General features: G+C 31.8%; 1 protein-coding gene across 3 annotated transcripts in view; it reads left to right on the top strand.

Annotated features, from left to right (window-relative positions):
• The first annotated feature begins 2,468 nt into the window (after positions 1 to 2,468).
• LOC135074607 (G protein-activated inward rectifier potassium channel 3) overlaps positions 2,469 to 8,980 on the top strand; it is a 42,064-nt gene continuing 35,552 nt past the window's right edge. The window contains exon 1 of one of the 3 annotated variants that reach the window (XM_063968952.1): positions 2,469 to 2,885. The gene's annotated coding sequence lies outside the window, so the exon portion shown is untranslated. The remainder of the gene's footprint in view (positions 2,886 to 8,980) is intronic. The other 2 variants (XM_063968951.1, XM_063968953.1) reach the window with 2 other exon arrangements.

Genomic DNA, 8,980 nt, shown 5'->3' with positions numbered 1-8,980 from the left:
TTAAATTCGTGTTTTTTTGGTTATTTGATAAATTTCTCCAAAAAATGCCCCTATAACAGGTGGTTATTATTACTATGTATTATTCTCTATCGTATTATCTTTGTAAAACCAAAAATCGCATGTCTCTATCCCTATCACAACATTTGCTATGATCATTTGAACAAAGGCCTGCCACAACATTATTCTCCGCTACAGGTAGAGACAATTTTAATTTTAACTAAATTGCTTATTTTACTTCGAAATCTTTTGTTTTTATTTGAAATCTAACTTGTCTTTATCAAAATTACAAATCTAGAGCCATTTTCAGTTTCGTTGTTAACGAAGCGTTGAATGGCGCGGCCGGAGAGGCTTAGTTCAAACGATCATTGCAAACGTTGTGATAGGGATAGAGACATGCAATTTTTGGTTTTACGAAGGTAATACGATAAAGAATAATACAAAGTAATAAAAACTACCGGTTATAAGGCCATTTTTTGGAGAAATTTATCAAATAACCAAAAAAACACGAATTTAAAAGCAGATTTTTTTCAAAAAGTATCAATTTTTATTATTTGTTGGCCTTTTTTGTGTATTTTATGTATTTTTTTAGTATCGCCTGTTATTTAGCATTATTACTGTTTTTATTTTATCTGGATGTACCGCTTAGTTTAAAAGTTATTACGTTTTCTTTACAATAAGTAATTGGGAGAAAAAAAAATCTATAAAAAATTTAAAAAAAATCTCTAAATTTTTTTTACCTCTTTTTTGTCAATAAAAATAGGTCTAGTTTCATTTATTTTCATATGTACACTTTAACGTGACTCACACTGTATATATAGGATACTTACATTTTATTACTAAATCCATAGAAAAAACAATGCATAGTACTTAGGCATTTTTATTGTTTTCACCAAAACAATGCTTTGCCTCATCCAGTCACAAAAAAAACACATATTTTACAGAAATACTTACATAAGAGAGACTTTAATACTCTAATAAAAAAACACTAAAACAGATACTGAAATGTTTCAGTGATGTTTAGCTTTTTTTTTCACGATGGTTGAACTAAATCACTTGTGCCATGCGAAGTTCAGTGTTCATATTAGTCAAATTAGGGAAATATGTCAAAATGGCAATTTTATTCTTGAGATAAAAGCAGAGATAAAATAATAACTGACCTTTGAAAAATGTTCTACGTTCATTAGCGCCTACTGTTTTATATCTCTCTATGAGAATGTGAGAATTGCTAGGTAGAGCGAGCTAGCTGGATGTCAAATTATCATCATCATCATCATCATTTCAGCCACAGGACGTACACTGCTAAACATAGGCAATGATGAACATAGGAAAAACAAACCCAACGATTTTCAGATTGGCCGGTTGGTATCGACCTGCATCCAGCGTCTTCTTGCCACCTTACTTCAAATTATACTGACACGTTAAGCAGTTTGCAGCACTAATGCCTTTGTTGAAGATAGCAATCTATATTATATTTATTTATAGAGAACAGGAAGCTTTGGACAGTCGGAAGTATTTTGGCGTGTGCTCATTAACAGTCTAACCAAGTGGGGTACAACAATCCGATGAGAGTTATTTTTAACCGAATTAAAAAAGGAGGTTATCAATGGACACGTGCATGTATTATGGCTTTTAAATAAGTATGTAGGTACCTACTTACATTTTTATAGATGTAAGTATTATTAAAGGCCGGTCGATCAATTCTCATAAATAAAACACTGAATACTCAACTTTCACATTATATTGCCTTAATTTAGATACAATTCATCACTTAGCACAAAAGCGCGCGGAGTCGTCTCTGCGCGTCCCTCTATTCTGACGTTTTATCCTAGTGTGACATTGACGTATTGTCAATGTCACTATGACAGCAACTCATTGGCCACAACTATATCGTTATTTTAACGTTTTAGATTTTTCATAATTAACAGTATGTATTTGTTAGTTAGGTAAGTAAGTATGTAACGAGTATTATGTATATTATATTTAACGAAATATTCCACTATGAATCGTGTCGCGTGGTTATCTATATGTTATCTTTATTTAATGTTTTTATTTTATATTTTCAGTCGATCGATATACCCACGAGAATTTAATTTTAAGTTCAAAAGTTATAAATATTTTCTTAGTTCTAAGGGGAGGGCTACATTATTATGTGTTAATTAAGTATGTAATTAACTGACTCTATCATGCAGGAGAGTCACTATAAGGCATATTATTATTTGAAACGTTAAGTATATGATTTAATCACAGATGATTTAATTTAACTAACTCATGAAAAATAACCTATCACCAACTGGAAAAATACTTAAGCAGTCTATAAATATTGTCGAGGATAATATTAGTTGGTTACAAACAAATCTATAAAAGAATGAATCGAATTTGTATTAGATAACAGTTAATAACAGTTCCATGAAACGTTCCGGGCCTTCCATCATCATCACACCTCGTCGTATTTATTTTTTAACCGGCTGCGAATATACAAGTGTGCGATTTAGCATCGTTCAGCCAGTCACCGTTCGGACAACACACGGACGACATTTGCGTCGCGCGCAGCCATTTAATTTTCCCGCGTCAAAATTTAAAAACCACGCGGATTCTTTTTCCAAACGCAAGTTCATTACCAGCCAGTTATTTTACGGTGTTCGAATATGCCTAAGAAAAAATAAATAATTAAAAAATTGTCGTTCGATTGTTTGTATTAAAACTTTTTGGAACATGTGCTAAACCGCTGCATGCTGACGACGCGTGAAAAATCTGTGATAGTATTTTGCTGTGAAACTTTGAAAACCTGTGTGTCTATTGACATTAAAGTTTATTGATTGGGTTTCGTGAAATCTAATTTCGCGAGACGTTCACAACTGTTCTTTATGATAGGTCCATATATGAAGGTGAGTTGTATTTTCTATTACTTAATAGTTGTAATGGCTAAAATTAGTATCTAGGTTACTAGACTTTTGCCTAGTATATTTTAGTATTGAATTTGTTTGTAATTCGATTTGGTTTGCATGTCAAATACCTAAGCTTCATGGTTGGTTCAGATTTCAGAAGTATTTTAATTGGATCCAATGGTCTTATCGTGACTCTAAACGTGATAATCATTAATCGTTGTATTTAGCTCATTGACGCTGTACGCATTTTTATTTCATTTGTAGTACCTAATTAGCGAATGGTTAGATAAAAGGGTAACGTGTATGTGGGTAATGAAATGTAATGTTTTAGTCATGGTAATGAACATTGAATCATTAAATGGCTGCTACTAGTTATTTCCGGAGAACTCTACATAGCAGGAATACTAAATATCTACTAGTAAAGCTTATAAAATGATGTAGTTACAATATGATATATGCATGCTGAAATTTCGGGTTATCGCAACAGTCTAAATTTGTACGTCCTCGCGTCAAAAAACCAACTGTACTTAAATAGGTACGTTGATGAACGAACAACTGGAATTATAATTAAACTTATGTTTTAACGGTCTCGTTAAAATACCGCATTCGATGTCACTATCTAATCTAATTTAATAAAAACCTGACCACAATAATATTTCTGAATCAACTTTTAGTATAACAGTGCATTACCCCCTTTGCTAACTTTTTAAGATAAGGCCGTCGTACCTACTTACTATCTCTATATTTTGTAAAAACAATGATTTTCGTGTGCACTCATGTAAGTTAATTATATGGAATTAAAGTATAACATAATAATATGTTAGTGTAGAGAGGTGCATAAATAAAAATTAACATAGAGGCTTATATGTGCAAGTTGTATCTTCCTGCACATTCATGTACAATTAAATGCTGTTGAAACATTGTTAAACAAATAAAATAAAATAGAGCTACGTCACCACGTGAATCCTAAATGTCTGTTATTTCCCGCTTACTCAAATAAAATACCTAAACCAGCCAGACATCGATATCAGCTAATTAGACGTCACATATCGATAAAATGCAAACACCTAGTCACAGCTTCGTTTTTATTACAATCCATTTTGAAATTTTCTTAGTGATTACCATTTAAAATGATTAAACAAAAAGTCAGTTTTTTATGAGGTAAAAACTCTCAGTTGAAGGTTCTAGATGTATTTCTAATTCTATGAAAAATATGTCTATGTTTTGTTTGAAATTCAACCAATAGTTGGACTTCGATTAACATCATTCATAGAACGAAACGAATGGCGCTTGACTTTGACCCGTATTCATCTAATCATTACAAGAAATGAATGAGCATTAAAACAAAAATAAGGGTCAGATTGTTAATTACTGGCGTCTAGTCACGCTATTTGTTTATTTTTATGACGATTTTCCATAGATCCTATTTATATTTTTTTATTAGATTTTTTTTATACTTTAGAAGTCGCAAACATGTTATTGTTGATGCCAACAAAACTATTGTTATGTTTTTAAACCGTTCAAAATCTTATGTTTAAATGACGTCATATTATGCTAAAATTCAAATTCTATAAAGTTCTCGTAACATATTCATAAAATAAATCTTGCTCGTATCGGCAGAGTTTTATGCGGAAGGGTCACACACGTCACACACAAACTTAACATGGTTTTTCATTGTGACTCATTAATTAACGAGTAATTTCATCTATTCATATAAGTAACCCAAAAATTCAGCTATTCTTAAACTACTTACTTATTTTTTGTTATATTATTACAAGAAATTGATGTTAATTATATTGTGGATTCCATCGACCACGATCGCGTAATAAAAATTCCTAACACCCATAAAATAATAGTTTAGTTTTTTATAGAAACTATAGAGTTACAATAATAAAGCTGGAGTTCCTCAGACCAGTATTATTTTTAAGTGTGAATATTTAGTAGTGAGAAATTAATGTATTTTTCTTTTATTACTTTAAAAAGACAATAAGCTTATAATATGTAGAAATGTAAACCCATAAATCTTTTGTATTTTATCAAAAGAAAAAAAAACGGAGAGCATTTCTGAATCTTTAATTAAAGACTTGCAGAATTTGCACATGCTCACTAATTTTATCAGTGAACATTATTAATCCCTATGTTATATTCCTACCAAATTAGCAATGAATCACTCTTCACATATTGTTCTTACATTATCGTAGTTTCATCAATAAACTTCACGTTTTGAGATATTGATGAGGAAATGTCATGGCCCGGTACATGTTCGTAATCATTTATATTTACCCAGCTGGCTGGCGAAGCTCCGCGAAATCGTAAACTGTTTCCTATACGTGCCCCATTTTAATCGAAATACCCACTATCTTAATATAGGTAATGCATTCAACAGACCAACAAAAACATACTTACGGACATCAAAGACCGATATTAAATGAGTGACTGTTCTGCAAAAGAATCCAGGCAGTAATTCATCAAGATTGACTGATAGTACTTTGGATTGAGTCTGTAGATATCGAGTTATTACTTGAACGAGTAAAACAACATGAATTCATATAAAGCTTTACTGGATATTTACAAGCTGCAAAAATACTTTCCCTTTGGTACTACTTCCTACTATGTATTTAACGAAGACAAAAAGCTTTTTTACATGCATTCCAAAAGTAGGTATAACTTTTAGTATTTTCATATTCCAACAACGTCCTGTAAGTTTTTCAGACGGATAAAACCCATATTATGTAAGTTGTAGTAAGTTATTTACGAAGTAAATTAATCATAGACATGCAATGGGTAAACGAGCACTAGTTAGTTTAATTATAACTATGATATCTATTAATTACTTCACAAATAAATAATTTCCTCAGTAATGTAGAGCCATTGCGGCATTATAGGCCATGTGTCTTCCTTAATGGGGATGTTGCCTGGGTCAAAAAGCAAGAGTTTTAATTAGTCCGTCAGTTAACTTATCAAAAAATACTCTACACGTATTTTTCACTTTTTCAAACTAATGAAAATTTAAAGATATAAAGCGCCCCAAAGTTCATAAGAAGAGGCCCGTGACGTCAACGCTTGCTTAAAAATGCCGCACGTTGTGACGTCGTGCGCAACTTCAACGCACCATAACTATGTAATTATTTGTTAGATTGACAAATAAAAATATATGTGTCCAATATTTTTGATATTAAACATTACGGACTAAAAAAATTTTTTTAGGCAACTAGCCTATTGTTTGATAAGCTATGTCGAGGCTATTATACATAGTTGACCATATGAGTACATATTATATACTCATTATTTAACTAGGGATATGATAATGATGAATTAAATAGGCGAGTAAATAACGCATTTTGTGTTAAATTAGTCATAATAAAATAGCATAGACATTATCTGTTCTGAACATCCCATTGCGTTGATTGAAAACAAAGAAACAAAGAATGTATGGTATTTCTGAACAAATAGATTAGAACATTTTATAGTCACGTTGAATAATGTCCACTTAGACATGTATACATAGACCAATTTCCTCATTTGATTTTAAATATAAAACTAAGGATATAGAAATAAAAATCGATTGGGGAAATACGTAATTTTGGGGCAACTGGATTATTTGCTTTGCAATTTTATTATTTGAAATCACCGTTAATATGAAGCTTTCACTGTAATGGAGAATTAGTGTTGTAATTTGATCTGTGTGTGTTAGAACTATCGAAAATATTCGTGTAATATTTACACACGTTATCACACATCAAATTACCTATTTAATTTAGAATTAAAGAAGTTAATATTTTGGGCACTGCTTGCTTGTATAGCTTTTACTTACTCTAAAACATTTTAACTTTTACCTGAAAAAACTTTCAGGCAGTGAAAGTACCTTATTATTAAAATAAATCATATCAGTATTGAGGTTTTATACGAAGAATACGTAATGTTAGATATAAATAAATTCAACGAGGTTTACCGATTTGAAATATTCACAGAGCATCTGATTATAATGATTGTGTAATTTGCTGACATTATAATGATAATGATCGTCAACGCAGCGGTGTAGAACGAGTTTAACTGTGGGATTGATGTATGACTAACATTACATCTGTATGAAATCAAAATAATCACCTGAGACGGTTTGTTTACCAGCGCTGAAGAATTACCATATAATTGTTCAGTCGACGTCACCCAAAGTAGCCATAATGTTCGCACCACGTCTTTCGTATTTTTTTTAGAATAAGCTGGTGTTGTCAACTTTTTGGCCACTTTGGATGTCACGAACATTTGACGCTGACTGTAGTATACAGAAGTAAATAAACTTAATACTTTTGTTATATTTTTAAAATAATTTTATCAGTAAATGAGAGATTTAGTAAATTACCACTTCAATTTAGTTCTTATAACGCACTTATAAAGGCAACAAAGTTTATTTATAAAAATAACAAATAGGACTTTGTCATTATGTTCCATTGTCTTAATAAAGACTTTAATCTATGATGATGTAGTAAAAGGTTGACGCCTGTGACAAATTTTCAGCTAATTGTGATAAGAATTGACTTGACTTACTTGACTTATGGTCCTATGTCCCCTAGATGGGGCAGAGGGCGTCCACAACAGTCCTCCATCTCGTTCGGTCTTGAGCTTCTCGCTTGATCTCGCTCCAGGTCTTGCCGATCTTCTTCGCCTCGTCCGCTACAGTGCGCCGCCAAGTTTGCTAAGAATTAGTGAATGATAATAATGATCAAGCATTATTGGCAATCATTTACTAAGAGAAGAAGAGCGTATTTTGGTTAGCAACAAAAAGACGATTTTATCAACGGTCCTTCTCTAGGTTGTCGAGTATTATTGTTCATAATGGATTGATTGACGTGACATAACAATAACACCACGTGGCTATTAAAATTCCTAGACTGGTTTACATTTAAATGTTATGTATCATGGTCTTGTAACAGATGGATAACAATTTGCTGATTAATATTATACCAGTACCTGCATATTATGTCAAATGACTTATTTATAAAAACAAATAGTTATTCATTTTTTTATCCTTCCATGGCGGACTTTGATCATCAAGGAGTGGTAGCTTTTACCAGCAGTAAATGACTACTTTCGAACATCTACAGTACCTAACTTTTGCCATCTTTGGCCTTAGCTTCACCCAAGTATGACTTACACAAACATCACAAATAAAGAATTATATTGGCATTTATTTTACAATCAAAATTAATATGTATAGGAATACGAGTGGGTATTGAATTAATCAACGATTTAATATTAACTTTCTGTATTGCACCGTACAATCGTCATACAGAATTACATAATAACAGTGTGTCACCGTTTATAAACGAGTATTTCGCGTTAACATAACCATGATTATTTTAAAGGCACCGGTCGCCCATGAACTACGATTCAGATCATTACAATGTAAATCAATAACTTCCCATACTGGCTGGTTGACCATTATTTGTATTTTTATTTGTGGTTAAAGTTTATGATGATAACGTATAGGTACTTAAGTACCTACATGGTACGAAGGAGTAGAGACACTACAAGCATTATTATTATTTTTGTTACCTTCGATGACACGTGTAGCAGAAATAGCACAACCATTAACCGCAAAGAATATGAAAATAGTCGGTTTTCAATAAAATTTCAGGTACAACAAACACTGTTACCTGCACACTAAAAATATTGAAATAAGCACCTGACAGCAGTAGGTGTCAAAAACAAAAGAAGAGCAAAAATGAAATACTTAAACAATATGATGATAGGTACTGCAATTACAAAAAGCTAATCTTGATGTTGGTAATTTCAATAAATGAGCCACTAACAAACAACAACATTCATTTGTTTTTCCTGAAACGTGATGTTTGTGTAAAAGAAAATGCAAACGAATGGAAATTATAATGCTTGGACATTTTAAAATAGAAATCTTCTGCTGACGATAGTTTAAGTAGATATACTACTGAAACTGAAACGTTTGCTATAGCTTTGCTCAGCCTAGTAACAGGTCATTTTATCCTTGTAGCTTGGTAAGCATATACTGAAATAAGATACATAGCTAGTTAGTACAAATTCTCATATACTGCCTTTTGAGATACCGCAGCCATGAGAAG

This window comes from Ostrinia nubilalis, chromosome 9, assembly GCF_963855985.1.
Source record: "Ostrinia nubilalis chromosome 9, ilOstNubi1.1, whole genome shotgun sequence".
Classification (NCBI taxonomy): Eukaryota; Metazoa; Arthropoda; class Insecta; order Lepidoptera; family Crambidae; genus Ostrinia; species Ostrinia nubilalis.
Note: the sequence above shows the minus strand (reverse complement) of the source record. Positions and strands in the feature narration are given on the sequence as shown.